This window comes from Leptinotarsa decemlineata, unplaced genomic scaffold (genome assembly GCF_025532065.1).
Source record: "Leptinotarsa decemlineata unplaced genomic scaffold, Ldec_3_MD MMD2_tig00078422_RagTag_RagTag, whole genome shotgun sequence".
NCBI lineage: Eukaryota > Metazoa > Arthropoda > Insecta > Coleoptera > Chrysomelidae > Leptinotarsa > Leptinotarsa decemlineata.
The window spans coordinates 10,001,922-10,014,291 of NW_027412747.1; positions in this window are offsets into that span (position 1 = coordinate 10,001,922).

The following is a 12,370-nucleotide window of genomic DNA, read 5'->3' on the forward strand; positions in this document are numbered from 1 at the left end:
ATTTTTCAATAGGTCCCCAGATTCTGAAAAGAGCAAAATTGTTGTGGTTGTGAGATCACTCCTGCGTTTAAGGTTGGGAATACTTAGTTTTCCTCGGACCTAGGACTCAATTTTGCACTGAATATTCAATTAATTTAATTTGCAAAACTGGAGATTTATCAACTTTCGATTTAAAATTTACGATAACGTGATTTTAGTTCCCAGAGGAATGCGAGTACCTGCTGTCTAGAACTGATTTCATTTGTGTGAAGGAATCAAGACCGCGAAAGTAACGCAAATAACTCATTTTCAAAGGTATGCGAGTATAGTCTATATGAAGTCAATCCGAACAGCTAAATACTTTTGCTACATTACTATCTACTACTAATAAAAACATCCGTGTCGGTTTATGAAAAACAAAATTGATTTTGACAAAAAAAATTAATCCACGCCGCCCAAGCCATATAAAGAAACGGCCGACGTTCGGTAACTATTTAGTTTTCATGCCATTCGAATTGACCTCGTGTATACTAAACCTGCTTTAATGAATGTAAATTCCTTCAGAATGTGCACAGTGCAGTAACTACCACTTTATTTTTCAGAAGAATTGATTCTGTTCCATCAGCATACCAAAAGTTAATTTTCCATGATAATAACTACATAATTTTCACAAACATTCTTATTTCTAGACGCGTTTCACTAACACACGCGTCTAGAATAAGACTTCACCACCACCATTCGTGTTATGTCTTTTAAGATATATATTGGGACGAAAATGAGCAAGTTTTATGAAAATTTTGTGAAAAAGTTATGAACAGAAATGAAAAATAATAATTTTTAAAAAGCAATACAACTTCCAAAATCAGAACAAAATTTTGTCTAATTGAGTGAGCGAAATTCATGATAGTCATGTCAATAGTTAAGTTATTTGGATTATTGAAGGAAGACGGTTAAAATATTTAGTCAACATTGTTATAGAGAAATAATTATCAAAAATAAGAAAAGGAATAAAATTAAATGAACAATTAGTCGTTAATTGAAAAAATAGAACACTAATTCATAAAGAAAACAAATGATTGTGATCTTAAATGAAAATGAATGGTTCAAACAGTAAGTGAGATGTGAATTGTATAAAATAAATGATAATGAATGTAATATAAAAAATAAAAATGAAATAGTCATCAGTTTCCATTTGAGGACGATTCTGGATACTAATAATCGAAACGTGTCGTGAAGACTTTTGGTTTGGAATCTCTCTTTTCATTCTTCTTATTTTTATTTTTCCATTAAAAAAATCTGTTTAAAATCTGTTTTTCCGTTAATCAGCTGTTGCCCCCATACGAACGACAACTCTCAGAAGTTGAGAAAATTCTCACCTTTCACCTTTTAACGTGTGATTCCTAACACGGTTTCAGAATCATCCCAGTTTCAACCCGACCACGGTCTTCCGATCGTGAGTCGGGCGCACTACCACCGCTGCCAATTCCATTGTTTCATATCATTCGTCTTTATTATTTTGGTTTCGTGTTTTTATTTTTATTGTTTGCATATAATTAATATTTCACTTATTTTTCAACCCATTTTTCATCTTAGATCATCTTAGATCTGGGAACTAAAATAATTTGTTTTCTTTACAAATTAGCATTCTTAGTTTTTCAAATTTCATAGGATCCTTTCTTTGGTGAGCTAAGTTATCAATAGTTTCATTCATTGACTTATTGTATTGATTACAGAGTGCACTTATATTTGAGCACCTTGCAGCAGTGTGTACAGCAAAATATTTTTTTTGAAGTTGCCTTATTTACAAACCGCTTTTTACGTCTTAATTCAGAGAAATTATTATTCATTCACTATAATTTGCCCTTAGTTCAGTGAGTAATAATGAATTTTCTAAGTTGTAGAATTATTGTGTGATTACTGATTGTATTTCTTAAGTGATACTAACGAAATGAAGCAAATAATTACCTCATTTTTTTAAATCTGGTATTCGGCTGGATGTTATTTGGGCCGCTTTATAATTACCGGACATACGTTTCATCTCTAAATATTCTACGTGCTGAGCGCATAACGTGTTGGCCATGCGTCACAACAACATGTGACAAATCAAATACCAAAATTTTCTCGTGACAACAATAGACAACACGTGAAACATCGTGACAATATCTGACATTAAAAGTACAAGTGACGTAAATGCCAAGACGTGAACCTCTTCATCTTTTTTCAGTTGTTGGACTCAAAGTTTGTTTGAAGGTAGTGACAATGTTTCGTGGTGCATTTCATTAGTTCGGACTACCATTGTCTTATATGATATAAATTTATTTGAAATACCTGAATGAATCTGTAAAACATTTAAAAAAAAAGAGATTAGATGAAAAACAACAATTATATCAAGCAAAAAAACTGAATTTATAATGGAATAAAATACAAGCAACAACGAAAAAATCAAAAAGAAAATTAAACTATTACCACAAGATGAAAATTGAAAAATTATTAACAAGAAATGAAAACTAAAAATTGAAAAATTCCAAACCAAGTTACTTCACGACGTTTCGATTGTTAGTATCCACAATCGTTTTCGGGTGATAAATGTTCCGTAACCGTAGCTATACCGTCGTCACGTCAGAGTAGAGACACGGCAACATAGGTTGATTTCAAATTTCAATTGGAATATTTATTTTCAATTTTGAGGTTTTACTAGTGTTCTTCACGTCTTTTTTTTAGTGCTCCCTAAGCCGCTATATTTGAAAGATTTTTGTTTGAATAATTGGGGAATGGGCGAAACAAGTTGTTTTGTTTTGTGAAGAAAAAGGTTGTGAGATCACCCCTGTGTTTGAGGTTAGGGATACTTAATTCTCCTGAGAGCTAGGACTTAAATTTTCGCCGAATATTTATTACTTTGATTTGCACAATTGGAGACCTATCAACCTTCGAGTTACGATATACGACACCGTTCCTGGAGGTATGCGAGTACCTGCTGCCTAGAACTGATTTCACTTGTGTGAAGGTGTCAATACCGCGAAAGTATCGTAAATAACGTATTTCCAAAGGTATGCGAGTACCAGTCGGCGGAAAGAGTTGCTTTGCTGAATAGAAAATCTTACAGGTTGTGCAGTCACCATCGCATTAATTTTCTCATAAGAATTGATTTCGTTTCGTCAGCATGCCAAAAGTTAATTATTCACCGAGTAGGGTAACCAACCCGCGTTTACAAAGGCACCGTGATTTTGAGTCCCGGAGGTATGGGTGTAGGTACCTGCTGCCTGGAATTGACTTCACTCGTGTGAAGACTTTTACTCCAGAAGATTCTGGAATTTTCTAACATAGTTCAGGAAGTGTTGAAGTTCATATCTTTCTAAGGCAGCCGATATTCTTGTTGGCATAACAGGGGTAATTGAGGTTTATCCCTAGTTGTCGATTCCTCATCCTGTCAGAATAACTGATAACTGGGATATCCCGGGGTTAGTTATCTCAGATATCTCTATTTGCTGCTACTCTGGGCCCCCTGTCTATTCGAACAAAGGATAGCACCATTTTGTAACATCCACCGCCGTAGACCGACGATAAAACTACAAGGATCGCCTTCTTTGTACCTACATTGAGACGATTTCAGTATTTTTAGACAAGTCGGGAAATTACTATTCATTAAGGATATATCAATAGCAATATAGTAAATTAGAAAATATTATGATTGAAATGTCATCCCACCCTGAAGAGTTTTTATTTTTCAGATCCAAGATTATTTCCCTAATTTCATTTCCCAAAGTGGGTGAATAGTTGAAAGAATTTACTAAGGATATACATGCTGATTCACGGTGGATGTCACATTAGACGTTTCCGGTGAACCAGACACCAGCTCACTTCGAAAATTCAATGGAGAGCATATTCGGATATTCTAACTTAATTCTAACCAACTAAAATATTTTCGACAATGCGGTATTGCCACTTCCATTAGAAAGAAGTGGCAACTTTGATTTTTCAATTGGAAACCCTGTATACAGATAATAATAATTTTGGAATCTACAACCATTACCCGAAAACTTTTCTTGATATTTTCCTATACCTATCTATTTTCATTTTCGAGATATGAAATAATTTAAATTTTTTTCTTGGGAAATCATGATCTACAAAAATGTTGATATCTTTTACTAAAGAAATACTATGGTACTGAAATTTGATTTGGAGTTAGGTGATACTTTCCACACTTCAACGTAATCTCCTTTACTTCAAGGTGCTATGAAAATTGTGTTAATTTTGATCTATCAAGAAAGTATATTTTACATTTACTGACCTTCGAGACAGACCAGATATACGCGGGCTCAAGGCATATATAAATGCACATTTTAATTACAAAATATAAAGGTATAATTAACTTACTGATAATTTGATAGTGTGTCTTAGTGAGCAGGAGGCTGATCACTTTCACAAACAAGGAAACAAGTAACTCAGCTAATGCCGTGCAGAAAGCTGAAGTAAAACCATGAGGAACCTGTGCAACGTCTTCCAAGATTCGTCGCAAGTAACTTCCTGTAGGTAGGTATATGAAAAGCAGAAATTAATTTCATTTATCAAATATTAACTTTATTAACTTATTTGGTTGTTAATTATAGTAGTATATTTCGATTTATATATTGTTTTGTTTTTCAATGTAACATGGAAACTTTCGTAATGCGAGTAATTTAGGTGTTAATTTTAATAAACAGCTGAAAATCGAACACAATTATAAAAAAAATGTTTGATTCGAGTTTTTTTCGTTTTCTGCATTTTTTGAGAACATATACCATAGTGACGATACCACTATTGAAAAGAAGAGATTTCAAGGAAAAAAAGCACACCGACTTTTTTGAAAAAGCAGATATTTTGACATGTGAATTTTAGATTGAAAACTAGGGTGCTTTTTTGATATTAAATGAAAATAATGTGAAAAAAATTTTCAAATCCAGAAAATAATTGCGTTTTTGGTACATAAAAAGGCAAGTTATTACCAAATTTCGTAAAAAAAATGTAAAAGATAAAAATAAAAATATTTTGGTTATTTGAATTTTTCATAAATTTTGAGTTTATGTGAAGAAAATATCGATACAAAAGTTGTAGATCTTTTTATTATTTACAACTTTACACTTCAACTTTTCTCCACAGGGATTATAGTTTTGCAAGGAAATCGATATAAACCGATTTTTAGCCTTAAAACTAACCCTCTCCCACTTCCCGACCTCAAATCAACCGTAATTTATTTTTTCTTTCATTTTTGTTATTTTTATCTTCCTTTTCCAATGAATTTAATTCTACTATATTTTTTTTCACTTTTTACCCTTTTCAAAGACTTCATTCAGCACACTGAAATATATTTCCTGAAGTTTTTGCGAGTTATGACTTATTTATTTTAAATCGCCATGATTCTTCGAATTCATGATAGTCTAGCGTACCCTTCAGGTCAAACTTTTTCTCCGCCTCCGAAAAACATGGAGTTTATGCGTTATGATAAGTTGAACATAAAAAATCAGGTGAGAATAATGGAGTAAAGGGGAACAGCATTTTTAAAATTCGATATAAAATCAAGGCACATTTTTTTTCATAAGAAATGATAAATAGTTGTTTTTGTTACATTGTTTTGAAGGAGAAAAAAATATAAAGAACAAATTTACATATTTATAACAAATGATTTATTGAACAAAAACATTTTTTAGTTATCAGAGGGTAAGATAAGTTATGATAAAAAAAAGAGTTTCGTAATATTACTTACAAGTGGTAGAGAAAAATTGTTAATTAAAAAATCCGTTTTCAAGCAATGACTTTTTTAAAAGTTATTTTAAAATTATAATTTGCATCAAATATTGTGAAAAAAAATTCGTTTTGGAACAATAGCAAATAAAAGTTAAAAAAAATCATTTTCATGTAGCTTCTGATCTTAAAAAAACGGATCGATAGTAATATTGAAAAAAATATTCAATGCTCAATAAAGCTTTTCAGTTTTTAACCCAAGTAAATTGTTGATAACGAACTGAAAAATAACATTTTTTATAACGGCAATTTTTTCTGAGATCTTTTTAAAATACCTCAGAAAAAAAATCCCAGACTTATGATTCAAAAATTATCGCACTTGCAATGTTCCTGTTCGAGTAGAAAAAAAATTGTTAATCAACTAATGCATAATTACTTGGAAAATCACTATACAAATTTTTGACCACGGATTATTGTTATTCATTAATCCAGTAGTTGCCTGAAATTTTTCAATTCCTATTTTTTTATACTTCATTCAAAGTCGCATCAACCTCCACGTCGCGGTCAGCAACAGGTGGACCGTGGTCCGATTACGGACCGCGAAAAGTTGATCCGAGGACCGCCCCAAATATTGTATTATATACCAAGTACATACATGTACAGGTATACCATACCTTTATCAATTAAAATAACACAAATAAATTCTAACTTGGTACGTATTCTATTTCAAGTTGCCTAGTTAACCTGTTTTACCTACTACTGATAAGTTTTCTATGTAGCCTGTGTGTGTGCAAATCAGACTGATGCGATTTAAATATTTTCAAATCTCTGTTATGCACACGAAATATCCATAGATTGAACATCGTACAATTTGTCGAAAATCTGTGCAGGAGTATTCCACAGCGCACCGCGTACTTACCTTACTTCAGCGTGCTTGCTCCTGTTTTGTTTTGTTGAAACAAGCACGAGCGCGTATCGAAATCGATAGTGGGGGAGTGGAAAAGCACTGAAAGCAGACTGCCAGTCATCAGTAGCAGCACAAACAACGGAGTAACCGGACATTTGTTTTATGATTTCTGTCGTTTTCGTTCGTTTGATAAAAAGTCTTTCTGTACCTACGTTGATATGGATCCTAAAAAACGAAAAGTCGACAGTGAAAATAAAAGGTTTTTGGCAGAATGGATTGAACAATATTGTTTTATGCTGCCTAGTAGGCCTCAAGCGGTTCCAGTGTGCCTTATATGCAATAAAACTGTCGCTAGTGTTAAAAGTGGAAATTTGAAGCGACACTACGAAACAACTCATCAGCAATTCCACAAAAACTTTCCTCTTGGCAGACAGGCTCGTAAAGAAAATGATCAGACATATCTCAGTTTTTACGAAAAGAGTACAAAATACTAGTCGCATGAGCGACCAAAAAAATCCACAGAGGCAGCGTTACGTGTGTGCTGGATGCTTAATAAATACCAGAAACCATTTTCAGATTCTGAGATAGTGAAGGAATGTATGTTGGCAGTAGTTGCGTCACTTTTTGAAGGAAAAAAAGATGTTGTATCTGTAATTCAAAGTATTCCTTTGTCAGCGAGAAGTAATACACGAAGAACTGAAAGTTTAGCTGCGGACATTAAAAACACTCTTCTTGAACTTCTGCAAAAGGCACCTTGCTATGCCATAGCACATGATGAATCATGTGACATTGTTGAAGATGAACAAATGTCAATTTTCGTAAGATTTTTTGACATTGAGTGTCAGATTTCTAGGGAAGAGTTGCTAGCAATATTGCCGTTGAAAGGTAACACTCGACGAGAAGACTTATTCAAGGCCATTGATTATTTTATTACGAAATATAACATCAGTTATGATAAAACGGTTTCGCTTTCAACTGACTGGGCCCCGGCAATGATTGGCAAAGAAAAAGGTGTAGAAAAGAGAATGAGAGATAAAAATTCAGGTCTAATATCGTATCAGTGCATAATTCACCAGACAGCCATTTGTGGAAAACTTAGTGCTATACTCAATGAAGTGATGGACAACTTGGTCAAGTTGATTAATTTTATGAGATCCCATTCTGCTCTTTAGCACCGACATTTCAAAGAGTTATTTTCTGAATGTGATTCTGCGTTTTCTGACTTACTACAACACAACAATGTTTGTTGGCTAAGTAAAAATCAAGTTATTGAACGTTTCTGGCTAATAAAAGAATAAGAATCCTTTTTCACAAAAATTAATCGATCCTAAAAATATAACCCCTTCAATTCAAATAAGATTTCTCTTGGCTGGGATTAAATCGAATAGGTGAACGAATGTCATTACGATGTCATCGATGACATAAGCAGATCAAGTTTATTAAAAATCGTAATTCATGAATGAAGTGTGTGTATTTTCTATAATGTTATCCAATTTGGTACTGAAGAGCCTTAGGGCAAGGGTCTTAAGGCGAAACATCGATTTATACCAGTGAGGATGACAGTGTTCTATGTAAGTGCAATTTGTTACCATTCATTCAAAGTAGAACTCATGAGAATGATATCTGATTTTTATTCCACAACGAATGTTTGAAATACAAACTGAGTAGAGAAAAGTATCTTCTGTATGATTCAGTGTTCATATAGAAGTATTTGTTTCGAAAGAATTTTTTCTTTCGTGTAATTCAATGTTTATATGAAAGTAGCTGTTTCAGGAGGACTTTCTTTCAGTTTGTGTCTGAAAGTTACTTCTTTGCATGATCTACACATCCATGTATAGAGTTACTTATTTTCAAATTGATTACTTCCTTCCTTTCTTTGGAAGATTCCCTCATCCTTTTTTATTTGTATCAAGATGAAGTAGTAAAAAGCCAAAAACTTTCTTTCCCAAGAATCCTCCTTCTTGCAAAACTTGGATACGCAGGGAGCCAGAAAGCACTTTGAGTTTATAAAAAACGAGCGCAATATGCTGGTTGTGGCTTTTCTGAAAGATATCTTAAAATATTTGAATGAGCTCAATACAGAGTTATAAGGTAGGTAATGGAAAATCAATATGTGATCTGATACAAAGCGTGTCTGCTGGGTATCTTTGAAAAAGATATCGTTAAACAATAATTTATTCATTTTCCGACAATTCTTGAATTTAAAAAGAAAACCTCTGAAGAAGACATTGCAGAATTTGTAAAATTTCTGGCCGGAACTTAAGAACGAATTTGCTACAAGATTCCAAGACTTTGCAGAGATAGGCAAGCTATCTCCGTTTCTTAAATATCCCTTTGAAATTGATGCTGCGGCAAAATGGACAGATGTGGCTGCCAAGTTGTTTAATCTGTCAATGCCATTGATTTGCAAGAAGATGTGTCTTCGCAAATGTATAGAACGGTATCCACTGAAAAATTTTGGGCCAATCATGTCCCCCAAAAATATGAAAATTGTAAAAGACTAGCTATCAATTTGGCCACTATGTTTGGCTCGACATACATATGTGAAACATCTTTCTCATAAATTGATTTTTTGAAAAACAAATATTGTTCAAGATTAACAGAATTTGTTTAACAGAAGTCACACTTCGAATTTGCTGTTCCGCTCGAGAACCAAACTATAAAAAGCTGGCTCAAGATCGTCGGTGTAATTTCTCACATTAATAAGAGGTCTTATATTTTTAGGCGGGTTGGCTGTCCTTGTTCATCTTTCACTGCCTGAACTACTGTGCATGCTGTTTTTGGCGAGTGCATTGGCTTAGGATTTGGGGGTTGAGCAAACCGACCAACGGATGCCTGCTTTCACGTAGCCCCGCTGGATACGGGAATAACAGAATCTCTTGTGGTTCTGTTATTCCCTAACTGAATGGCATCCCAATAATGGCTTAATCCTAAGGTGTGTGTATCCGTGCCGAGAGGATGAATGACACTGAGCCTATCAGATGTCTCTACGGAACCTTCGAGATACCGGGCAGCACCCTCTTGTCGTAGCATCGCCTTGTCACGGTAATGCGGGGCTCTGCCGTGATTGACCTTCTTTCCCTAGCTACTCGTGGGACTTTTATGGACAGAGTAAACTTAAAAATTATTTCTGACGCTGAGTCTACAGAGGAAATGGATGTCGAGTTTACGGCTCTAACTGACCTCCATGTAAACTCAATTCAGAAGCGAGTCTACAGAGGAGATGGATGTCGAGTTTACGACTCCAACTGACCTCCCTGTAAATTTAATTCAGGAGCGAGTCTACAGAGGAGATGGATGTCGAGTTTACGACTCTAACGGATCTCCCTGTGAATTTAGTTCAGGAGCGAGAGCTTCTCAATTCCCCAACTTCTAATCCAACAACTGAAACTTAAAAAAAATTGTGGTGCAGCCAGGAAACGACTGAATCGTCTCCTCAAGAGCAAGGAACTTTATAAATCCGCCTTGCACCAAATTCTTGAGCGGCGTACGCAGAATCTATCTCAGGTGGGGAACAAACCCCCCAATGAGCAGGTTAGCAAACGTTTGCGCTCAAGTGATGATTCACCAAAACCCGAGGCAAAAAAGCCCTGCACGGCTGAATCTAAGGCATCGTTAGGTGTAGCTGACATGCAGAAACCCTCATATGGGGAAGTTGTCGTTAGCGATGTGCCGAGTACGGTTTGACTCGAGTCAGACTCGATTTCTGCTTCAGAACTCGCCTACTCGAAAACCAATTTATTTTGTTTCGAGTACGCCGTAAGAATTAAATTAACTCTTGTGGAAAGGTAAGATAAGATAAACAACTGGCAAGATGTTACCAGTATCTTCGAAACCAGTGATATAATCGGAATGGATGTAAAATAAATTGACTTTTATATTCATTTCGTCAACACATAAAACGCAGAATTTATCCTGGGGACATAAGAGTGTCGACTTTTAATTTTAGCTTTTTGAAAACTATGTCATTTTCCAAGCCACAGGATATTTTCAGTTCACTGAATAATTTTCTTAGAGTTTGTGGCGTTGGCAAACAAAACAGTTTCATTAAAGCATTTTCATATACGTTAGGCCCTTAAAAGTATATTGATAAACATTTGATTTTGAATTCAATAGTATATCTTCTACCTTTGGGGGCATTTTGACTTAGACATAATTGAAAATTGAGAAAAATCAGCGACTTCTGATGGGCAAGCCTTAATAATCATAATGAAGAAAAGAGAATTGAAACTTTCTATGTTTTGTACTACTTTCATTTGTAACTAACGTTACTGCAGTTTCGTCCTATAAGGACATTTTCAAACTTATACATATATAAGTTATACATAAATATACTTATACATGTCCTTATAGGACGAAACTGCAGTAAAGTTAGTTACAAATGAAAGTGGTAAAAAACATAGAAAGTTTCAATTCTCTTTTCTTCATTATGATTTCCTACCACGTAGTAACGGCTACATCCATCAATTTCTTGATAATCAGTTCATGCAGGTAATTTAAAGATATCAAATTAGGCGCATCTGCAAGTTTCCTTCTCAACTCTTCATTTTCTTTGCACAGTTTTTTGTTATGTCTTTTTAAAGCAACGTTTTCCTCTTGTAATGTTCTTCAATTTTTTCTCAGCTTTTCCTTCCTAGGTGTATGGCTTGATAAAATCGCAGGTGTCTGAACATAAGTCGTACTAGACTTGGGGGACGAGGTTGGGGTAAAAGAGATTGCCGAATCTATTACCGTGTCGCGTCTACTGTAAGACGACGGGGAGTATGCGCGGGAGTAGAGGGGCGGTTTATGCAATGAAGCGTTATCGCCGAGAACGCAACCCGAACGAGGGCAGAGGCGTGAGGGCAGACGTCGTTGACAGTTGTGTGCGAATTTCTTTATAGGTAACATAATTCGATTCTCGAAGCTATTCATTACTTAGTGCAGTTGGCATATTTTTCAGTTACTGTATTTTCAAAGTAAAATTATAAATTACTAGCTGTTGCCCGCTTTTAGCGGGCAACATCCAGCTGTTACTGTCTGAAGCTACAATTTTAAAATATGCAGGTAGGTTTTTTGTATAGCGTAAATAAGCATCAAGAATCAGGAATTAGGAATTTCTACCCCCAAAATTCAATACAATCTTTGAACCCCTATTTTGGGGTTTTAAGATTGTATTGAATTTCGTCAGTTTTGAAGTTGGAAACCTGAAGTTTTGGGTTAATAAAAAATATTTTAAATATTTGGTCTGTCACGAAACTTATTGTGACAAACCAAATTCTATGCGGGCGAAGCCGCCGGCAACAATTAGTTTATAATAATTCTCTCTTCATTTTTGAGTGCTCCCATATAAACGAAAGTGATCTCAATCCACCATGTAACATTCCAAAGTTGTTGCAGATAAGTCAATTGCGAAAGTTTGATGAGTTTCGTGACTCGGCGCACAAAGATGAACTCAAGAAAAAAGTATCAACAATTTATTTTGAAACTAATTGAAGCATGGAAACTTCAAAATGTTCGTGGACCATCAGTTCAGAATTCAAGCAGTTGAAAGAGAAAGATTGTAGTTATATATACCTAATTGGACAGTAATATAGTAATAAAGTATATACCGGGTGTCAACGAATCTATTAGACAAGTCATAACTTCTAGACTATTAGGTGTATCAAAACGAGATTTGGTACAGATAAATGGTATGTGGAGAGGAGAGTTTTCACATATTTTTCACTTTCCGGTCACTTCCGGTTTCAGCGGAAATGGCTCCGGTTCTGAATTTTTAAATGGAAC